Here is a 21,874-nt window from a genome sequence, read left to right on the forward strand (position 1 = left end):
CCACCATTACCTGGTCAGATGGGTTCGCGTTGTCCCCCACCTCCTTGCGAAATTTAGAAAAATTCAGACCGAAAGCGAGGTCATTTCTCCCCTCTAACAGCTGTTTGAAAATAAAAGTGTAATGCAAAAGTTTTATAAACGTTTCGCATAACCCAGGAAATATTATTTGTTGTCAGTGTGAACAGTGTGTAAGTGCAGGGATCTTGGAGGTAGGTTTTTACCAAGATAATGTTTTTAGACAGGATGGAATTTAGTAGATTAAAACATATGGTTCTTGCTTAAAATAGGATGAAAAGGGATAGTGAAGGCGAACAGAACTTTCCATCTGAAACCATTTTGTTTCACCCAGGCAGCCGGCATCCCTGGCTAGTTGGGGCAGCCTCCGGCGGATACTGGTAATCAGGAAGAGGTGGCGAGCGCTGTGCCTGTCCTATCTCCCATGTCAGATCCTTAGCATTGTTTGAATATTTGTGTGTTTGTGTGGGGGTGATGCTTTCCTGAGAATGTTGCTAAATCATAGAAATTCCCAGAGTTCCTCAGTCTGCAGACTATAGCCAAGTGGTGTGTGCCTTTTAGCAATGAGGTAGAAATTCAGGTTGATGGAAAGACAGACTTTAGTTAGAGAAACGAAACTGCTGGAGGCAATGGTGGCCTCTTTGTCCCCCTGGTTGCCAAATGAAAACCCACAGTTTACAGTTTCTCTTCTCATACATACCACCCTCAGGACCTAGGATGACTTTATATATCCAGGAAATTGGGTTTGAGGGGCCGAGGTCTCCTGGTACCTTCAGCTGCACTGAGATGATGATGATGATGATGATATTTTTTTTAGTAACTTTGATTTCAATGGATATGTAGTCTCTCCAAAGACAGTATTCATCAGATGCCCTTTCCACATTGTGGCATTGTGCCAGAAGAATCAGATTTTTTTTTTTTTTTTTTAAGTAGGCTCCATGAGCAGCGTGGAGCCCAATGCAGGGCTTGAACTCATGACCCTGAGATCAAGACCTGAGCTGAGATTGAGAGTCAGATGCTTGCGGTCAAGCATCTGAGCCACCCAGGCGCCCCCAGAGGTCTCAGATTTAAAAGGAGAGAGTGCCACAACCTGGCCCATCAGAGTTTACCTATTAATAAATTTAGCGTAAAATGTGAAATCTGCTTGATATCTGTTGCAAAAAATAGTTTATTTGATCTCACCCGTTGTTTTAGCTCCTTTGGCACAGATCTCTATATCAAAAGAATCAGCAACAGTTTTAAGTGTGTAAATACATATTCGGCTTAGTTTTATGAAGAATTTCAAAGAGAGACTTCCTGTTTTCTTTGGGAGCAAAACAGTAGCAAGAAGTAGCCCATCTCTGTGCTTCGCATCTTGTGATTTGTGCATGAAGGGATACGCTGTGTGTTGTGTTGTTTAAATCACTTAAAGCCTTTAAAGTGTTGCCAAATTCGCCTATTTTTGCTCTGACAAGTACAAGGTGTCAGAAAATGAATGGAAGTGAACTCTTATTCTCACCTTTTCTGCTGACTTCCTTCTGTTCTTTTTCTGGGGAAACTCACGGAGCTGTATGCCTAGGCCGGCTCCCGGGAGCCTTTGAAGCCCTCCGTCTAGCAGCCGCGCTGCATGCGAGCCCGGAGAGTAGGAAGGCACCCTGGCAGCAGCCCTTCCTTCTACACTTGTAAGAAATAGATCAGAAGCCCTCAGAAGCTCTCAGGATCCCAGTGTGTTGTGCTGCTAGGAATTAAAACTGAAGCCCAAATTGAATAAGAAGTAATTCTTTATCGATTGCCGGCATTCGTGGAAAAGGCTTAATTAGATCAGGAGATGGAGGGGGCTTATTGGCACTTTCATTAGACATTGTTGACATGGTTATTTTCTCGGTCTCATTTTGCTTGGGAATTTATGATTCTCTTCCACCTTCCTGCGAGAATGATGGCAGCCCGACTTTGATGCTCAGTAACCATTGCTGTGGTCCTTAGTTTTTGTTTTTGTTTTTTTTTTAACTTACACATCATGGCACATGCGCAGAGGGGTTTCCAGGCACAATTTCTGTACAGTGGGAACTGAGATTGTCCTTCTTCTTCTGTCGTGGGTTATGTCTCTGCGTGTTGTCTCGGCTTTGCTGTGGTCTTTGGGTTGTCTCCTTGTTCTCTGGAGTCCTTGATTGCCACCATGTCAATGTGACTTCCAAATCTGGAGGTGATAATGAGAGCCCACAGGCTGACCCAGTGACTCTCTGTTAGGAGTAACAAGTTAGGCATATGTCTTTACCCTGAGGACCTTTGAAAGGGACAGGTTCAGAGTATGGGGAGCCCATGAACCCCCTCAATATATGTCAAAATTTATCTACATGCATTTTTCTGGGCAAGAGGATCCCTAATAGTCATTCGACTGTCAAAGAGATTTCTGCCCCCTAAACCTGTAGAAATCACCAGTCAACAAGAAGGTTCTAGTGCTGTCTTATTAGTCTGCAAGGCAGTGTATTTGAGCAGCTGAAGTTGGAGAATGGCTTAAACCCGTGGATGAAGCTCTGAGTGGGGATTGTTGGTGGGACTCGGATCGTTCTTATATGATGAAGCGCAGCTTGGAACTAGTGGGATCGTCGGGGTTGGGGAGATGGTTGTAGCATTGCTATTTCTCTGTACTCCAGCCGTCCATTCATCCTCACATCCGCGTGCCCAGTATGGAGATCAGAAAGGTGACTCACATCTAGACCCTGCTCTTCTTTTACTAACGTGTGGTAGGGCAGCCAACATTCAGTTTTTTGGAGAATAATGCAAATTAGGATTTGTGGGTTACTTTTCCCACGTACTGCCTCCTATACCCTCCCCTCTGTTTGCCCATCTTTCCCTCTTTCTCCTTTTCCTTACTATCTGGTGCTTCCGTCGGGTTTCCAGATTCCTCTGAACCGAGTGAACCCTTGTGCAGGGGTATGTGCTCACACAGGCATGTGTGTTCACCAAGGAGAGGGCACAGGGCCAAGGCTTTGACCGGTAAGCTGAGAAGTTTCCTACAGAGTGAGACCCAGAAGACAGTGCTGTGGAAGGTGAGGCGGTTATCGTGCCAGTATATGTGCCCAGAGCAAAGATCTCCGGTGAGACCCACAAGCACCTTGGAGAGAACATATCTCAGACTAGGGCTTAGGTTTCCCTCAGCGCTCATCTGTGAACAAGCAGTGTGCAAGAGATAAGGTTTTGTTTCAGAGAGAACATTTTCAGTGATAAGGGAAAAAACTTCAGGGTTAAGTTTGCATTGTTTGTTATTGGCAATTGTTACAAAGCCCGGGTATTCTGTTTACCCGCAGCTTGCTTATCAGGTTACTGATACTCAAGCTTACTTTCCCTCCTTCCTTCCCTCCCTTCCTTCCTCTTTCGCTTCCTCCTCCTTTCTCCCGCCCTGCCTGCAGTTTTTAAAAAAATTTAACTTATTTTTTCAAGTAAACTCTACCCTCAATGTGGGCTCAAACTCACCACCCCGAGATCAAGAGTCATGTGCTCCACCAACTAAACCAGCCAGGTCCCCTTGCAATTTTTTTTTAAGTAGGCAGAAAGGCTTTTAGTTTTCCAACAGCCTGGGAATAACTTAAATGTCCCCCCTCTAGTGGTGTGTTCATAACCACTTAGGTGAAGAAAGACCTTTGCACAGCTGAGTTCTTAAAATGAGTGCGTTGCTTATGTTCTTTATACACAGGCACCGAGGGCTTTTCCAGTGAGATCCCCAAACTGTGAACAAACAATTTCCATTGAACCGAAAGCATGAATTTTTTTCCTCTAAGATAGGACCCCATGACATCTGTGGAATAATTTGAAAATTTCTGAAAACATGGAACAGGTGTTTGATTATAAGTTTTCTGACTTAAAAAAATTGTGAGATGAATATACCCATTTCATTAAAAATTCCTAATTTAGATTTGTGAGTATTTCTTACAGTTGATTTATTAATACTTTCTTGTCCCTGGAAAAAGGAACTTTTTGAAAGTGACTGATATTTTTGCTATACTTTTTTTTTTAAACTTTGGTCCATCTTCCTGGAGAGGCGGGCTCTATTGAACAGGCTGTTACAAAGAGAAGAAAGGTTTGTGAAGAACTGGAAAGATGGAAGACTTCAAAAGGTCGTCTTTGGGGGCACAAGGGGAGGAGGAAGGTGAAGCAGGAGTAGCAGCCATGATTTGTAGTCCCTTTTCCAAGGCAAATAAGTAAAGATCTTACCTGCATCACCTGTTGATCACAGGATTGTGTTTGCTTTTGAGCTGGGGGAATGTGGAAGGCCAGTGGGTAGAATCATTCCCCTTCTCAGTCATCGTTATTACTCCCTGATTCAAATCACTCTTTAACATTTTTTAAAAATTTATTTATTTATTTTAGAGAGAGAGAGAAAGCATGAGTGGGAGGGGCAGATGGAGAGGGAGAGAGAGAATCTCAAGCAGACTCCACGCTGAGCACAGAACCCCATGCAAGGCTCCATCCCAGGACCCTGAGATCAGGACCTGAGCCGAAACCAAGAGTTAGACATTCAACACTATTGCACTATCCAGGTGCCCCAGACATATAAGTTATAGATACCATTTACATGTCTCTTTCTAAAGTTAAATCCTGGTTATGATCCTTACCTCATGCCATTGGTGGCGTGAGTATAGATAAGAGAGTTAGAAAACCGTTTCCAATGGGGAACTTTGAGCATCTTCTTCCCAGGCTACAGTAGCCAAATACTTTCTCTCATTGTTTTTGTTGCCATGCTAGATAAGCAGCTCCTGTTTCAGAATGTCTCCACGCCCTCCCCCAGATGCATTCCCTTGCAGAGAATGTTGGGGGCTGTACAGAACTCGGGGCTCAGAGTGATTGTCATTTGTTAAAAAGATAAATATAGCTGCTGTTGGCTTGGAAGTTCAATGTTATAAAAATACGCATAGTTAGGGAAGATAAAAGCACCTATGAACTCTTACTTGATCATAATGGATAAAATCAGTACTCCAAGAGAAGGGGAGGGGAAGTTCTTAAGTATGTGACATTTTCGCACAAGGGAAAACATGGAATATTGCTTCAGCCTTGGGGTACCTTGGGGCACGTGGATCAGCTGTCATTTCCTTTAGTTCACAGAATCCCAGTTTTCCTTTGGGGACCACCCTATGTGTACTGTGTAGCAGCCACACATTTTGGATGAGATTAACTCCAAACTCGGCGTAAGCTAATCAGAGCATCTTCTCCCTGCCCAAAGGACGATCTGTCACACGGACCCACATTATAATCAGCGGAAGGCATTCCCTGGCCATAACTAGCAGTCTAATTCAGGTTGATTCATTAGAACACCACTCAGAACTTTGGCTTAGGAGTTTTGAACAACAGAGTGTAAGGTTGCACATCACTCCAGTTGGTGCTAAGGCCATCTTGTGATCATGAGGGATGCCAACCTGAAGACAAAGCCAATGAGACAGGCAGGACAGGGAGAATCCCTGAAATACGGAGTAGAAACCCAGAGCAAACTGTGCCTGAAACCCACCTATTTATGTTTCAGTTTTGAGCAAATCCCCTTTATTGTCTAATCAGTTTTAATCAATTATTTTTATTCTTTGGAGTTGATTGTTGTCAGTTGCCATAATTTGGAAATAGGTGAAGAAGTAGGCTATGGGTTAGGTGTAATACTGTGATAAAAAGGAGAGGATCTTAAAAGTGGAGGGCCACTCAGGTTTTCTGAGCCCTCCCTCAGTCCCTTCAAATCAGATTAAGTTCTTTCCCCTCCAAGTCTTCTGTGCTTAGAAATGTTGCGTACTGGGGCGCCTGGGTGGCTCAGTTTTTAAGCATCTGCCCTCAGCTCAGGGTGTGATCCCAGAGTCCTGGGATCGAACCCCACATCAGGCTCCTCCGATGGGTGCCTGCTTCTTCCTCTCCCACTCGCCCTGCCTGTGTTCCCTCTCTCGCTGGCTGTCTCTCTGTCAAATAAATAAAATCTCTAAAAAGAAAAGAAAAGAAAAGAAAAATGTTGCATACTGAGTCAGATTGGCTACAGTACCATCTTGGATCCCTCATGATTCAGGCTGTAAAAGTGGATTCCCCTGGTCCAAGATACAAGGCAGTGGTTGAAAATTGAGAACATCTTGCACATGTCCGCAGAAAGGATTGAGGGATTCCTTTGCCACTGATCGTAGGAGAATTAGTGTGTGTGTTCCCAGCCATGGGAAATGCAGAGCTTGGCTATAGACTTTAGTTTTTAAAATTGATCATTGTTTCTTTAAGAAGAAACGTAGACTGTTTTTCAGCCTAAAACAGGAAGAGAACTCCAAAACCTGCTAGGACATAGATGAACCCGGAGGACATTATGCTAAGTGAAGTAAGCCAATCACAAAAGGACAAATAGTGTTTGATTCCATTTATATGAGGCACCTAGGGTAATCATATTCATAGACAGAAAGGAGAGTGGTGCTTGCCAGGGGCTGGGGGAGGGGAATGGAGAACTAGTGTTTAAATAGACACAGAGGTTCTGTTTCACAAGGTGATGAAAAGAGTTCTGGAGATGAATGAATGATGATTGATAATCATTGCTCAACAATATGAATGCACTTAATGCTGTTGAACTGTATACTTGAAAATGGTTGAAATGGTAAATTTCATGTATATTTTATCACAATTAAAATAAGTTAATTTTTTTTTTTTTAAACAGGAGGAAATATATTAGCTGGTCATTGGCTCTTAGATCAGGCGATAGGAAGTGGGGTCTTACTTTTTTGTGAGCTCAGGGAACTTGGGGCCAAGCTCATGCACCAGCCAGGCAGCCCTGGGTGTGAGTCCTGGCTCCATATGGGGGCTGTGTGACTCTAAGTACAATACTAACCCATCTTAGCCCCAGATTCCTTATAAGGAAAAGAGACCATTCTACTGTTTCTTGAGTTTGACATTTTCTTTGAGATTCTAGTTTTAAGTGATGACTGGCTTACTTAACCTGATGCCCTCCAAATTCGTCCATGTTGTCATAAATGGCAGGATTTCCTTCCTTTTTTATGGCTGAATAATACTCCATAATTGTGTGTGTGTGTGTGTGTGTGTGTGTGTGTGTGTATACATGCATACACATATCATATTTTCTTCACTCATTCTTCAGTGGACACTGAAGTGGTTCTTGCATCTTGTCTATTGTGAACAATGCAACAATGAGCACAAGAGTGCAGCTATCTCTTTGAGATAATGATTTCATTTCCTTTGGGTATATACCAGAAGTGGGATTGCTGAACCAGAGGGTAGTTCTGTTGTTAATTTTTGAGGAACCTGGGTACAGTTTTCCAGGTGGCTGCACCGATTGACATTCCCAACCACAGTGCAAGTGGGTTCCCTTTTCCCTTGCAACACTTACTGTCTTCTGTTTTTTTGATTCTAGCCATTTGGACAGGTGTGAAGTGATGGTATCTCTTTGTGGTTTTTTTTTTTTTTTTTTTTAAGATTTTATTTATTTATTTGACAGAGAGAGACAGCCAGCAAGAGAGGGAACACAAGCAGGGGGAGTGGGAGAGGGAGAAGCAGGCTTCTGGCTGACCAGGGAGCCCGATGCGGGGCTCGATCCCAGGACCCTGGGATCACGCCCTGAGCCAAAGGCAGACGCTTAAAGACTGAGCCCCCCAGGCGCCCCTCTCCTTGTGGTTTTGATTTGCATTGCCCTGATGGTCAGCCGGCGGTGAGGGCATCGGTATTTTTAAAGCTCCCAGGTTAGTACCACGTGCAAACAAGTTCAGGGACCACTGCCCTCGACAGTCTCTTCTCTTCATGTATCAATGTGGGACTCTGATCACTGCTACCACCACAGTCACACCACGTATGGCCTGCCCAAGGCCCCACATATGGAGGAGCCCCTTGGGGAGCGGTCTTCTGCCCCCTCTGAGGCTGTGAGCTAAGGCTGGGCCAAAGGTCAGCAGCTGAAGGACCCTTGCCCTATGCGTGGCTGTCGGACCAGAACCCCCGGGGGGCTTGTTAAGACTCACCTGACTGGCCTTGCCTTCACAGCTTCTGACTCAGCAGGTCTCCTAACAAGTTCTCCCACGACCCCGCTGCCACGGGTCCTGGAGCGCACTTTAAGAACCACTGGCCTGTTGAGCAAATCTGCAAATTAGGGAGGTGTGTTGTGGGAGGAAGGGTGCTCCTGAGGGTTGAAAGAGTATTTGCTTAAATACACTGCCAAGCATTTGCCAAGCACACAGCCTTCTTTCTGGCTTTAATCATACGTAGGCTTTCTAAATCACACGTAATTGCACTTCCTTTAAGCAACTTTTGACCGACTTGGTTTTCTCTTTGCGGTGATTTCCCTTAAACTCCTGGAGGGAGGGCGGGTGGGGTAGGAGAGATTGTATTTCTTTTTTTTAAAAAGGGCTTATTAGCTGTTAGCAGAGCTGCCCTCTAACTACTTGATTCCGTAAGCATGACTGTAAGAGCCTCTTCAACTGTCTCCCACCCCCCTGCCTCAGGTTGAGTCCGGGGCTCTGAATATGTGTGTGCAGACCACCTGGTCACCTGTTACCACTATTGATCCGCCCTTCCCTCCCTCGGCTCACCTGAGGCCACCTTAGGGAGCCAGGACCTGGTCTGTCTTGTCACAGGCAAGTTTTCAGAGAGGTGGTTTGTTCAGTGCCTGGATGTTACTCCACAGATAAGCCTACAACGGGAAGCATAGCACCAGTGCCCGTGACCTTGACTGGTCTTTCTGGTGGGTGGTTGGATTTGTGCTCTTGTCACCTCAGGTATGTGTCAAGCCTGCCGTCGATTCAGCACTGGACACAGGTGCTTAGGAAAATTCCTTACCGAAGGGCTTTCGGGATTTACAAGTTCTTGCTGTTTCTGTGACCTTGTGTGGTTTCTGGTTTCACAGAAGGCTTTGTTTCTCGGTTCTTGCTGCTGCATTCAGCCCTGCCCTGTAATCCCCGGGCGCCAGGGAGGGCTGCGGTCTGTTTCCCGGGGTGTGCTTAGATACCGTGTCAGCCCACGTGTGTCACCGCAGCGGGTGGGGGGTTCGGAAGCACACTCAAGGCCTAATCATGGCTTGTGTTTGAATTTTGCACTTGTCCCAAATGTGGTGGGTCGTTCTTTCAAGCTGCACAGTTTGGTTTGTTTTCAGTGGGCCATCCCTTAATTCATGTGACCCTGGAGCTTGGTAGAGTAGATGCATGTGCTTTCCAAGTTTGAAGTGTAGGCGCTGTTAGTTATAACCTTCCAAAGAGGGAAGAACTTGCCTTGAATTCATTTCAGGGTTTGGGAGTTTAGGGGAGGTGGTGGGAAGGTGGGGCACAGGGGAGACATTTAAGAAATAAAGCATTGGCCAAGGACCTAGCCTTCTGGCCTGTATCAGGAGGCTTTGTGTCCTGTCCGAGAAAGGAATGGTGACCAAAGGGGAATCTTCAAGGGTGCGGGTGGCTCTGGCCTCCCAGACTGCATGTCAGTGATAGATAGAGCAGTTGAGGAGTGGTATACATGGAGGGGGCTGGCCAAAGTCATGGCGGACACCGTGGCTGTCATAGGGGCGAGGTAAGCATGTCCAGACAGCTAATGGTGAGACTGGCATTTTAGCCTAAGGAAAAGAGAAGAGCACAGGTGCAAGACAGAGCTGCAGATAAGTCTCCCTGGAGGTGGAGAGACATAGCTTGGAGCCATTGCATTATTTTTCTGAAAAGTAGCCTAGGTGGGACTGTTAGGGTCCCACGTGGAGGTTGTTACAATAGGATCTAGATGGATGGACTGGGAAATAGGGGAGAGGAGAGCAGACCCTTGCCGTAGAAAGACCTGTAGATGCTGTTATCCTCCTTGCGGTATATGTGTGGGCTGGGGATGCGGGGCTGTGTTGGTTTGCTGAGCAGCTGCTGTATTACCAGGTGGAGTCTTCAGCAGTGACAATGCCCAGCTTCATAAGACCAGGTTCTGGATTAGTCTGTGGGACGCAGCAGAGCAGAAATGGGGCAGTTATACCTCTGACCTGTGAACACAAGCGGGGACCAGCGGCCAGTGGGACCAGCTCTGCCTGCAATCTCATGAAGAGAGGCGTATCCGCAGGTGGCCCTTGCTCACCACCGAGCTGCATGACCTCAAGTTATCTTAACTCCCGTGGGAAACAGAGAAGCTGTAAGACTTGTTTGATCTGCCTTTATTGACTTCAGTTTTATTATTTGGAAAACTGAGAGTGGCTGGGCTCCTTTCTCACAGTCCTTGACAGTAAGCCATGGACTTGGTTTCCTAATTTATAGTCCCTCATTTTATTATGCATTTTTCGTGACCTGCATTCCTAGGGGCTGCTTCTGGTCCCACCCCTCCACTTCACAGGTGAGAAGACTGAGACCCAGATGGGCTGGGATTTACATTTAGCCAAACAGCGCGGAAGCCCAGTGGGCACAGAGGTTCCCAGACTCTCTAGGCCATAGGCTCTTTGACAATAGGACGGACACCTTCCAGGGGAGGAGAGTGGGATGGCCCTGGGCTGGGTGGACGTACGCTGGTCTCTGATTGGCCATGTGACTCTGGCCAGCTCCCCTGGACCCCTGAGTCTGTTACTTTTGGTGGAGTAATGAAATGAGGCTCTTCCCTTCTGAATAACTATTTCCTTGCACATCTGTCCTGCATGGAGCCACCTTCCCAGGGACTGAGTAACAGCTTGGTGGTAGCCCTGCGGTGGGCACTCCCAGAGCCATGTGTTGGATCCCTGGTGGTGACCTTTTCTGTGTGATTTCCAGTGACTGATCACTGTAGCATCTCTGTAAGCCACCATGTGAGTAGTTCTCTGTCTTTTGAAAACAATGGAAAAACCCACCAGCAGCCCCAAACCAGCTGTCTTTCTGCTGATGAATAGATAGAAAACCACGAGGAGCAGAAGAGTAGTTTCTTGTAAGTGCTCTGGGAGTGCATAATACATTTTAAATAAGATTAAAAATTATGTATTATTCTTACATACTAGCATCACTGTCAGATAATTGAGCATGAGAGCATTCAGCGCTGTGTGCTAGGTACGAAGTAGTAACATCAATTCAGTGTTCAGTACATCCACTTTGTTCAAGAACAATGTATTCAAGGTCAGTGTATTTTGGCTGTGCTACAGGGTTCTGGAAATTCCCAGGAGAATAAGTTTTTTTGTCTGTTATGTAATCCAGCACAAGTGAATGTGTGGAAGCACCCCATGTTTAGTAATGACTTGTAAAATGCAATTGATTCTAAAATTTAGCTTTTTTTAAAGTTTAGACTGATTTAAAAAAAAATACCTCTTAAGGTTTAGGGCAGACTTTTGCTTATTTTTATTTCATCCATTCAAGAAATAGTTAACAAAGGACTGCCGTATGCTAGGTACCAGCGCTTCCAAAATATTAGTTTATTTAATCCTCAACCTCATTAGGTAAATTACCTCTATGCCCATTTTACAAGTGAAGAAACTGAACCAAAGAGAGATTAAAGTAAGTTGCTCAAGTGACGCAGCTCGTTAGAGGTCTTGACTACTTTTTAAGTTGCAGATAACCAGTGTAAAATTGTATCATCTTGAGCGACCCATCTCGGAGTCTTTTTTGAGGCAGAACTCTCATTAAAAAACACCAGCCCTGTGTCTGGAGTGAGACATGGTGATAACACAGCAGCAAATGAGGTGGCCTCGCTTGTGGACGAGGACAGGCTCCACAGGAGCTGAGGCTGGGGCTGCAGCCACTCTGGGACCACAGCCTTCCCTCCAGTAGAGGGAACACGTGAGCGGGCTGCCCGTCATCAGGATGTGCTGGCGGAACAGAGGTGACGATGGACACAGAGAAGAACCCAAGCAAAGAAAAGTCAGAGATAAGTGAATGAGCAGTGGAATTTTCCTGCCAGGCCTCAGTGGGTGATTCTGCGTGGAGATCTGGAGTTCCCCGTTCTGTTGTGATCATTAAAACGCTCACTGAGTCCTCTGGCTTGGGGATGTTCTGCTGTGGCAGAGACCTGCACGCAGCTTTATGGGGCCGTCATCTGGAGAGTCCTGCATCAGAGGACAGCCTCCAGATGGGAGGTGCAGTGGGCTCTATGCAAAAGACACACCGGAGACACTTTAATACCATCTGTTCAAAGTTAGTGGCCAAGAATGGAGCCAGTGGACGTTTTTCTCTGTGTAACAACAGCAGGCATTCATATTTATTGAATATCTATCTCTGCGTGTCAGACGCTATTCGAGGTGTTTTGCAGTGTGTTCTCTGATGTAATAGTTCTGGACAGTGTAAATTAATACAATAAATAAGACTGTAAGGTGAATATGTAACCTACTTAATAGAACTCTTTTTAAGTACCTTGAAGAGTTTCATAATTTCCTATTTACAGGTGAAATTAACATGCTAATTACAAATCATCCCTCACTAGTCACGCAGGCAGGTTAGCTCCTAAAGGATCCCCTTAAGGTTTAGACGGGTAACTTAATTGAATTGCTTCATATATTTGAAGTTAATAACACTGCATTTCTTTTTAATTACCTAATCTAGATAACAAGGAATAACTCGAATACAAAATGTGCAGGACATATTTATGGAAAATCTACACGATCTTGCTGAGAAATACAGAAAAGAAGATTGAAATAAAACGAAATGTCACTTTTCCTAGATGGGAAGCTAGGCTATTACCAGTGTCACGCTTTCCCAATTGGATTTATAATTTAAAAACCACTTTCTTGCTTCTGCAATTTGTTGGACCTTGATAAAGTGATTCTAAAGTTTATCTTGAAGCTTCAATAGGTGAGACACATTTTACAATTTTTGGAAAAAAGGAATCTATTGGGATTGGGGTATGGAGGGGGCTTGTCTGATCACTTTTGCTAGAATTAAATGTCCCCTCAAAATTACTAATGTTGCACTTCAGATTACATTTAAGTCCATTGGAACATTTCACCTTTAAAAAAAAAAAGATTTATTTACTTAGAGAGCCCACGAGTGGGGGGAGGGGCTGTGGGAGAGAAAGAGAATCCCACGCCAGATCTGAGCTGAGCACAGAGCTAGACACGCGGCTCAATCCCAGGACCCTGAGATAGTGACCTGAGCCAAAATCAAGAGTCAGATGCTTAACCGACTGAGCCATCCGGGCGGCCCATAAGATTTGACCTTTAAGGGAGCATACCAAATAACTGAAGACTCTGCTTAGACATGTAGAACCCAGTTCCTCTGTTTCAGCCTAGATTTACTTAAGTGGACTTTTTGTAAAGTAGTACTTGGCTGTATTTTTACTGTTTTATCAAATCCTTTTTGAAGAGAAATAATGAGTTATCACATTTAATCTGCCTCGGTAAATTAATAGTATAAACCAGATTGTAGAGCAAATATTTAAACTGCTTGGAACTTTGCATACCTTGCAGATTTTATAACTCCTTTTTGCATATGCACATCACGTGTGCCTTGTATGTGGAAGAGTGCTTTGCGCTATCATTGTGTCAGATGCAGAGGCCATATTGGGTCCATTTCCCGCCTTTGTCGACTTGATGGGTAACACGGACAACTTTGGGATATTGCAAAGGCAGGGGAGACAAGTTCAGCATTTCTCAAACTCTGAAATTCACAGAGCATCTTTTCGTGCACTGACCAAGTGAAAGGGTGATTACTCTATTCCCTTCCTGTGTCTGTCTTAACCAGCGTTTTTCAAACCTATGTAAGCAAATAACTTTCTTGTTAATATATAGGATTCCTTGAAAGACTTGAGTTTTGGGAGTCCCTGACCTACTCACTTTTTAAGAAAGAACAGTTCAGTGACAGATTTGGACAAAAACCTGAATCTGAATTTGGGGAGGATATGAGAGGAAGTAACTTTTTTTTTTTTAACCCAATTGAATTATGTGGAAAACACATCCTATTTTAATCACAGTTGATAGAAATCTAAATTGTGTGTTGTGATTGATTTTTTTTTTATAACGAGACTACCTTTTTAAATGTGTAGCGTAAAGCCATCCCTCTTTCACCCATCTAATTCAGCATCCCTCTCCCCGTCGAGTCTTTATCCCAAATAACTTTGAAAATATTCTCTCATTTACATCATGTATACACATATTCTAATCTGTAGTTTTAAATTATGGTATACGGTTTTAATGGGATCATTCTTTGCATGGATTTTCACCTTTTTTCAGCTTAATAATTTCCCTTGATTATTATTCCCTGTCAGTACACGTGGGTCTACCTTGTTATTTTTAACCATTGCATAATGCTAGAGTGATGGGCAAAATTTCTTTAATCACTCGAAACTAGGCACTTAGGTTGTTTCCAGTTTTTTAGTATTACAAATAACCCTGCCATAGACATGTCTTGGGTATGCTTTCTTTTAGTTTAAAATAGTCTCAGTTCTTCAGAAAGTTGCTCAATAGTCGGCTTAGAAATTCTTTTGTGCTAATTGCTATGATTATTTTTTGAGTTTTTCCTTTAGTTTATTGTTTTCATAGTATATAATCCTAAGCTATTATAATGGAAACAGACCTTCTGCTACAAATGCTAAATTTAGCTTAAAGATGGGATTTCTAAATAGAGACTTAAAAACTAACCTCTTTGGAGCTGTGACTTCTTGATGAAGTGGTAACTCACGGGCAGAATATGTTCTACATCTGGACGGCCTACATCAGAAAATATGATTCGCAAGAAGCTATTTGTCTGCCTGGGCTGCTGGAGGATGGCACGTTAACTTCTTTGTTGTTGAAAGGCCTTTTTCCCTTAAACTTCCTTTTTTTTTTTTTAATTTGAGATAATTATAGATTCACATGTGGTTAGAAGAAATAATAGATCCCGTGCACATTTTCCTCAATAGTAATACTTTGTGAAACTGTGTTACAGTATCAAAAGCAGCATATTGACACGGTTACGGTTAAGATACAGAATATTTTCATCGCACAAGGGACTCTCCTATTGCCCTTTTATAGCCATACCTACTTCCCTCCACCTCTGCCCCCTCCTTAATCCTAGTTACAAATAATCTTTCCATCTCTAAAATGTTGTCGTTCTAAGAATGTTCTTTAAATGGAACTAAATACAATATATAACCTTTGGGGATTGATGTTTTTCCCCTTAGACTAATTCCCCACAGATTCAACTAGGTTGTTGCATGTTCCGTTTTATTCCTGAATAGTATCCCATGGTAGGGATGTACCATTATGTTTATTTAACCATTTGCCCCATGTGGAACGTCTGGATTGTTTCCAGTTTGGGGCCATTAAAAAGTTGTTGTAAACATTCATGTACAGGTTTTTGTGTGGATGTAAGTTTTTATTTCTTTGGGGAAAATGTCCAGGAGTGCAGTTGTTAGGCAATATACTAGATACATGCTTAATTTTTTAAGAAATTGCCAAACTGTTTTCCAGATTGGCTGTTGCATTTTACATAACCACCAGCAATGTATGAATGACCCAGCTTCTCCACATCCTTGCCAGCATTTGGTGTCCTCACTATGTTTTATTTTAGCCTATTTTGATAGATGTGGAATGGTACCTCATTGTGGTTTTAATTTGCATTTCCCTGATGGCTGATGATGTGGAACACCTTTGCGTGTGTTTATTTGCTATGTATGTATCCTCATTGGTGAAGCATGTGTTCATGTCTTTTGCTGATTTTCTAGTTGGATTGTTTTTTAATGTTGAGTTTTCAGTGTTCTTTCAGTATACCAGATACTAGTCCTTTGTTGGATATATGGTTTATAAGCATCTTCTCCCAGTCTGTAGCTTGTCTTTTCATCTTCTAACGAGATCTTTTGCTGAGCAGAAGTTTTAAGTTTACTGAATTTTATTTAAATTTGATTCATTTAAATTGGAAACTTTATCAATTTTCCTTTTATAGTTTCACTTTCGATGTCCGGTCTAAGAACGCTGCGTAGCACTAGATACCTAAGATTTTCTTGTTTGTTTTTTTTTCTAAAAGATTTACAGTATTATGTTTTACATTTAAGTCCATGATTCATTTTGAATTAATTTTTTTATAAGGTATGAGACTTATGTTGAAATCTTTTTGGTTTTTTGTCTGAGGATGTGTACTTACTCCAGCACCATTTTTAGTAATAGCTATCATTCCTCCATTGAATTGCTTTTGCACCTTTGTCAAAAATCAGTCATGCATATTTGTGTGTCTCCCGCACTGATCTGCCATATCACACAGTTTTGATTAAGGTAGCTGTATAGTAAATTTTGAAATCAGGTAACCTGATTCCTCCCACTTAATTCTTCTTTTTCAAAATTGTTTTAACTGTTATAGTCCTTTTCCTTTCAATAATAGAATAAACACGTCTACATATTAAAATATCATGCTGGCATTTTGCTAGGAATGGCAGTAAATCTGTTCAATTGGGGGAGGAGAATTGACATCTTTATGATGTAGAGTCTTTTATTCTTTGAATATGGTGTCCCTCCATTTATTTTAGTTTCTATTTTATTTCTTTCATGAGCATTTTGTAGTTTTCAAAATGCAAGCCCTGTGTATGTTTGTTAGAGTTGTACCTAAGTATTTAAAGTTTTTGTTCATTGCTGGTATATGAAGAAACAGCTTGTTGAACTCACTAGTTTTAGGAGGGTTTTGTGGGTTTTTTGGTAGAATTTCTTAGGATCTTCTACATAAACAATATGCTCTCTGCAAATAAGGACAGTTTTACTTCTTTCTTTCCAATCTGTACACCTTTTATTTCCTTTTCTTGCCTTATTGCAGTGGCTGAATAAGGGTGGTGATAGGAGACTTCCTGGCCTTGCTCATGATGTTAGGAGGGTTTCCATATATATATATTTTTTAACTTAAAGCTAAAATATAATCTTCTATTTCTTAAAGATAGAGTAAAATGCTTTTCTATTTCAAAACTTTTCCCGGTACTGGATAGTAGTAACAACTGCCTTATCACCATGTGGTGGCATTTAATTTTAATCAAGTCTAAAGAAGTTAGTCTATGCTCAGTATTTGTAAACGCCTGTTGTTTTTATTAGGAACCACTTGACAAATTTTGTGGAGCATACTGCTGCTATTTCCCAGAAAGTACTTTTGTCACAAAGTGAGTTTATATATATTTTAAACCTCTCTCTGTATAGAACTCCTACCTTCTTCCTAGGGTAGAAGTTATTTATATACTGCATGCACATACAGTTTCTGATTGGTCTGTCACATATAATATGGCAGTTAGATTCAGTTTTTAAGTATAGAACTTTTTTTTTTCCCCCACCTTGGGGATTAGTGTATACATGGTGCAGAGATCTGGTGTTCTTCTCATGACAGTAAACAGAGGAGACCTAGGGGAATCCTGCCCCATTTGGAATTACAGAATATGTGACAATCTTTTCTTTTCTTTTTCTTTTACTTCCAGAAAAAACAGTTTCAGGATGAGGTCCCAAGCTAGGTGGTCAGAGTTGGCCAAAGTACAAATGTTCTGCTGAGCACTTCAGGCCGGTTTAACTCATACGTGATCACATGCCCTAGTTTAGGGTCTAATTTATGGACATCCTTTACCTGAGTTTTTATAATTCTAATCATTAATCATTTAAAACTGCAAATTTATAACGTCTAGTTTTTTGATGACTTGGATTAAACTGGAAAGAACATGAACACACACGTGTGTACACACGTGCACCTGTGTGTGTGTGTGTGTGTGTGTGTGTGTGTGTTTAGCAGGGGGCAAGCAGTTAAACATGGGAAGTAGTTTCTAGTTCCCAGTAGCTTGTAATTTTATGATTACAATTTTAAAAACCCAGTTTTACAACTAAAATTTGCTTTGATTGGTTAGTGTCTTCTGGTAATTAACCTCCAGCTCATCAACGTGACATCTTGTTGCAAGGAATTGAAACGAATTTTCTTATATCAAGGCTGTTTTTAGAAACAGTGCACTGTATATCTACTTTGTACCAAGAATTGAATGTACCCAGGCAGGTACTTGCAGATTCTTTTTGAAGTGTGAGTTTCTTCATCTTTCTTTCTGTCAGATGTTAGTTTCCTATTCCACCCTAGCACATGAAAGTTGTGTGTGTGTATGTGCACGGAATTTGGGAACATCAGGTAATATCACCACTAGACTGTATTCACTGATTTCAGTGCTAGGTAATCCAGAGTTAAAAATAATGTTCTTATAGGGGAGAGGTGGCAAATTTTACATTTGAATACTAATTCTAGGAGGTGGTGTTGATCAGCCCTTTAGGGGCATGGGCTTCAGGATCCAACAGACCTTGTAGCTCTGAGGAGTTTCACAGAACTTGTGTGGTGTCCTCATCAGTACATTGGAAATAAATAAGTGCCTTTAGAGGTATTTTGAGTCTTGAATTAGACAATGTGGGTAAAGCAGCCTGCTACATTGTACTATTAATGTTAATCAGTAACCCATGTTGATTTCCCTCGGAGCTCCTTCTGGCACGATTTGTGCCCCAGGCATGAGGGGAAAGAGGCAGAAGGTCCGACCATGTGAGATGCCCAATAATGGATCTTTTTTTTTTTTTTTAAGATTTTATTTATTTGACACAGAGAGAGAGAGTACAAACAGGGGGAGAGGGAGAAGCAGGCTCCCCGCTGAGCAGGGCACCCGATGCAGGCAGGGCTCAATCCCAGGACCCTGGGATCATGACCTGAGCCAAAGGCAGACACTTAACAAATTGAACCACCCAGGTGCCCCCCAATAATGATCTTTATTGTAAATCTGGAATGTGGATATTGGGTGTCCTTAAAATAAAGCGCACTTACATGACCACTAGCTGGGCTGGGTGTACTGAAGTGTGGGTTGGCAGTGGCTGCCTAATCTAATTATGGATGGTTTCTCAGTGTCCCCAGCCTTCCAGCTGCTGCCCGTCTCCCTTGCAGACCCTGCTTCTCTCACTCTTCCCTTTCTGTGCCTGGTCTATGGTTGCCCCAGAAATCCCAAGCACTTGTAGCCTCCTTAATCAGGTATCCAAAGCAAGCTGCTGAGGTCTGTGGCTGAGTGTTAGATTTTTCATCAAGTGACCTTAGTACAGGCTGTGTTCGTTGCAGCCACGTGGGGGTCACGCCTGTTTAAGGTCAGAAGTAAAACAAGGTGAGGGGATCTTGAAGGTATAACATGGTTTCTTTGGCTCCTCTGATGAGACTGAGGATAATTACCATTGTTGCAAAGAGTTCTTACTCTGTAGTTGTTAGCCATAGAGTTAAATTTTTTTTTCTTTAATGAAGAAGGAAAAAAAAAAACCATTCTGAACCTTTCTGAACAGATCACCCACTTGAAAGAAAGCTGCTCACTGCAGGAAGGCACCCAGTGTTAGGATGTGGGACCTGAGAACCTGGGTGATCTCCGTGTTGACTCTTTAATACAGTGAGAAACCCCCTTTTTTATATGTGTTGGGGCAAAAAAAAATCCAGGTTTGTGTGTCTGTTGTCCCTCACGGGGCTTGTTTAGAATGGTCTGGGGAGGACATTGTTCTCAGGCCACGTCCCCGGTCCCAAGATGATCAAGCAAGTGTCCGTACCATCGGAGGTCAGAGAGCGTTCAGTTCGAGTCACTTCTGAAATGTGAACACTGTCCCTTGCTTTGTTGCCATCCTAATCTTTTCCTAACTCATGGAGAGTTGATCCTGACTTGGGCATTCCTTCCCTCTCTCACCCACTTGAGGATTGCTCAGAGACCAGGTTCCGGATTGAAATGGCACTATTTCTGGTTGTTGATGACATCCCCTAAGCCTGCAATGCAGTTTAAATATCCACTAGAGTGCCCGAGATCCATCAGCACCCGTTGGGACTTGGTCATGAGACCTGGGGGTGGAGGCTGCTGGGCAGGACATCCCTGTCCTGGCTCCTCGGCAGTGGGACTCCAGCATGCTGTGGGTCCACAGGTCTCTCGGTTTTCTGCCCTTTCCTGAATCAGTCTGGCCTGCAGAGCAGATTTAAGTCACTGTCCACACATCTCCTTGCTGACCTGACTTTTCAGCATGGCTGTATTCAGGGCTTGGGTAGAAAGTGCCCCAAATAAAACACCTTCAAACAAATCCAAACACGGTTACTCCCAAAACCACCCACCTCAAAATTGTGAAATTTTCAGGTTGGCTAAATCCAAGAGAAGGTGCAGGGGTATGAGCAAATGCAAAATGTAGCTGGGGAGGTTTGCCTTTCACCATCCAAAGTAAAAGTGACATAGCCCTCCCCCAAACATGCACAGCTTTACTGGAACCCTTGAACCCTTAGAAAGAGGTTATCAAGGATACTATACTGATTGATCCTGAAAAAGATAATCCTGCACACTCACTCCAGGTACACTTCTAACTAGAACGAGTTCTGCATTAGAAGCACTCTGTGGAAACTCCCAGAAGCCTCAGCTCAGAAGGAAAGAATTGGAATACTCAGCTGGTAGTTTCTGGTCAGGGTATATCTCTGGTTTTTGAACGAGGGGCACATTCTTTTGTGCACGTGCCCAGAGGCCATTTGTGGCATGAGAACACGTCATTTGAAGAGGCCTAAAGGAGGCAAAAGAGAAATGGGAATGATTCTCAGGGCTGCATCTTTGTGAGGGAGGGTGGGGGTCTCCGTTTCCACACTGGTTGGTCTTCGTGACAGATTTGTCTCTGGGTCCTCAGGTCACAGTCCAGTGATGGCCAGGGGATTTTTTTTTCCTTCTCTGGTGTTTTCCTTTTGGTAACTGGATTAGTGATCACTGTTTGTGAGCAAAGAATGCTGGGGTGACTTGCACATGCCCGTGCTATATCGAGGGGCTTCGTGCAGAGCAAATGTTTGATACGCCCTCCGAACGTCCAGATGCTCATCTGAAAGCATCAGATTGTGCACCGCTTGCAGATTTGGGTTTTTTTTAAGATTTTATTTGAGAGAGAGAGAGAGAGAAAGCAAGAGCAGAAGGGAAGGGTAGAAAGAGAAGCAGACCCCCCACTGAACAGGGAGCCCATTGCGAGACTCGATCCCAAGACCCCGGGATCATGACCTGAGCTGAAGTGAGACACTTAACCAACTGAGCCACCCAGGCGCCCAGCTTTATTTTTTTTAATTAAGATTTTGTTTATTTCAGAGAGAGAGAAACGGGGGGGGGGGAAGAGAGAGAGCGAGAGAGAACAAGCTGGGGGAGGGGCAGAGGGAGAAGCAGACTCCATGCTGAGCAGGGAATTCCATGCGGGACTCGATCCCAGGACCCTGGGATCATGACCTGAGCCGAAGGCAGACACTTAACTGACTGAGCCACCCAGGCACCCCATGCCACTTGCAGAGTTAGAAAGGAACCTGTTCATGGGCTTAGATGCTGTGGTTGCCCTAATCCCAGTGTTCCGAGGAGAGGGGTGTCTAGAACATGGAAGATATTAGACTCAGAAGTGCAGGCATGTCTCTGGGGCAGGAAAAGGGGAAGACAGTCCCTGTGTCAAGAGCTGGGGCCAGTGAAAGGTCGGAGGGAAGTTCTGTTGTCTTCTAGTCGCAAACTCTCTTCCTGTTCTCTGGGCCCCGTCACACCCTACGTTCGTGCTTCTACTGAGAGGGGCCAGTGTCCGTTTGCATATACGTACATCCACGGAAGGATTTCTCCGGTATTTATCAAATGCAGATCCCCCTCCACCGAGGCATCTTTTGCCTGGTTGCACGTACATAACGATGGCAGCTTTGCAGTTTGGGTAATTCTTCCAACTGTGTGTTTACCACTCGGCCTTGCTCGGGGCTCCCTGAGGATGCCCCCGGTTGGCACTGAGCGCTGACAGCTCGGGTTGGCCGGTGGGGGACTGTCGTCTCTCCTGCACTCCCGTGGGTGATTCAGCTCAGGGTGTTGGCTGTGCAGGAGCAGCTCCCATAATCTTGGCATAAGACACATTTTCTCTGTCCTTCTTTTCCCTTTTTGGCCTGATGTCTTCCTGGTTTGGGGCACGGCGGTAGGCTTCCTGCTTCTTCCCTGTGGTTTCTCAGCAGTGACTTCTAGCATCTATTTCAGTTAATTAAAGCAGTTGAAGCATTTTTGTGCTCAGTAATCAGTTACATGTTAT

At 43.6% G+C, this 21,874-nt stretch overlaps 1 protein-coding gene across 1 annotated transcript in view; it reads left to right on the top strand.

Moving 5' to 3' along the window:
• The window catches only part of IGF1R (insulin like growth factor 1 receptor), a 296,305-nt gene that overhangs the window by 109,301 nt on the left and 165,130 nt on the right, over positions 1-21,874 (top strand). The window lies entirely within an intron of this gene.

The sequence above is a fragment of the Ursus arctos genome, unplaced genomic scaffold, assembly GCF_023065955.2.
Source record: "Ursus arctos isolate Adak ecotype North America unplaced genomic scaffold, UrsArc2.0 scaffold_28, whole genome shotgun sequence".
NCBI classification, from domain to species: domain Eukaryota; kingdom Metazoa; phylum Chordata; class Mammalia; order Carnivora; family Ursidae; genus Ursus; species Ursus arctos.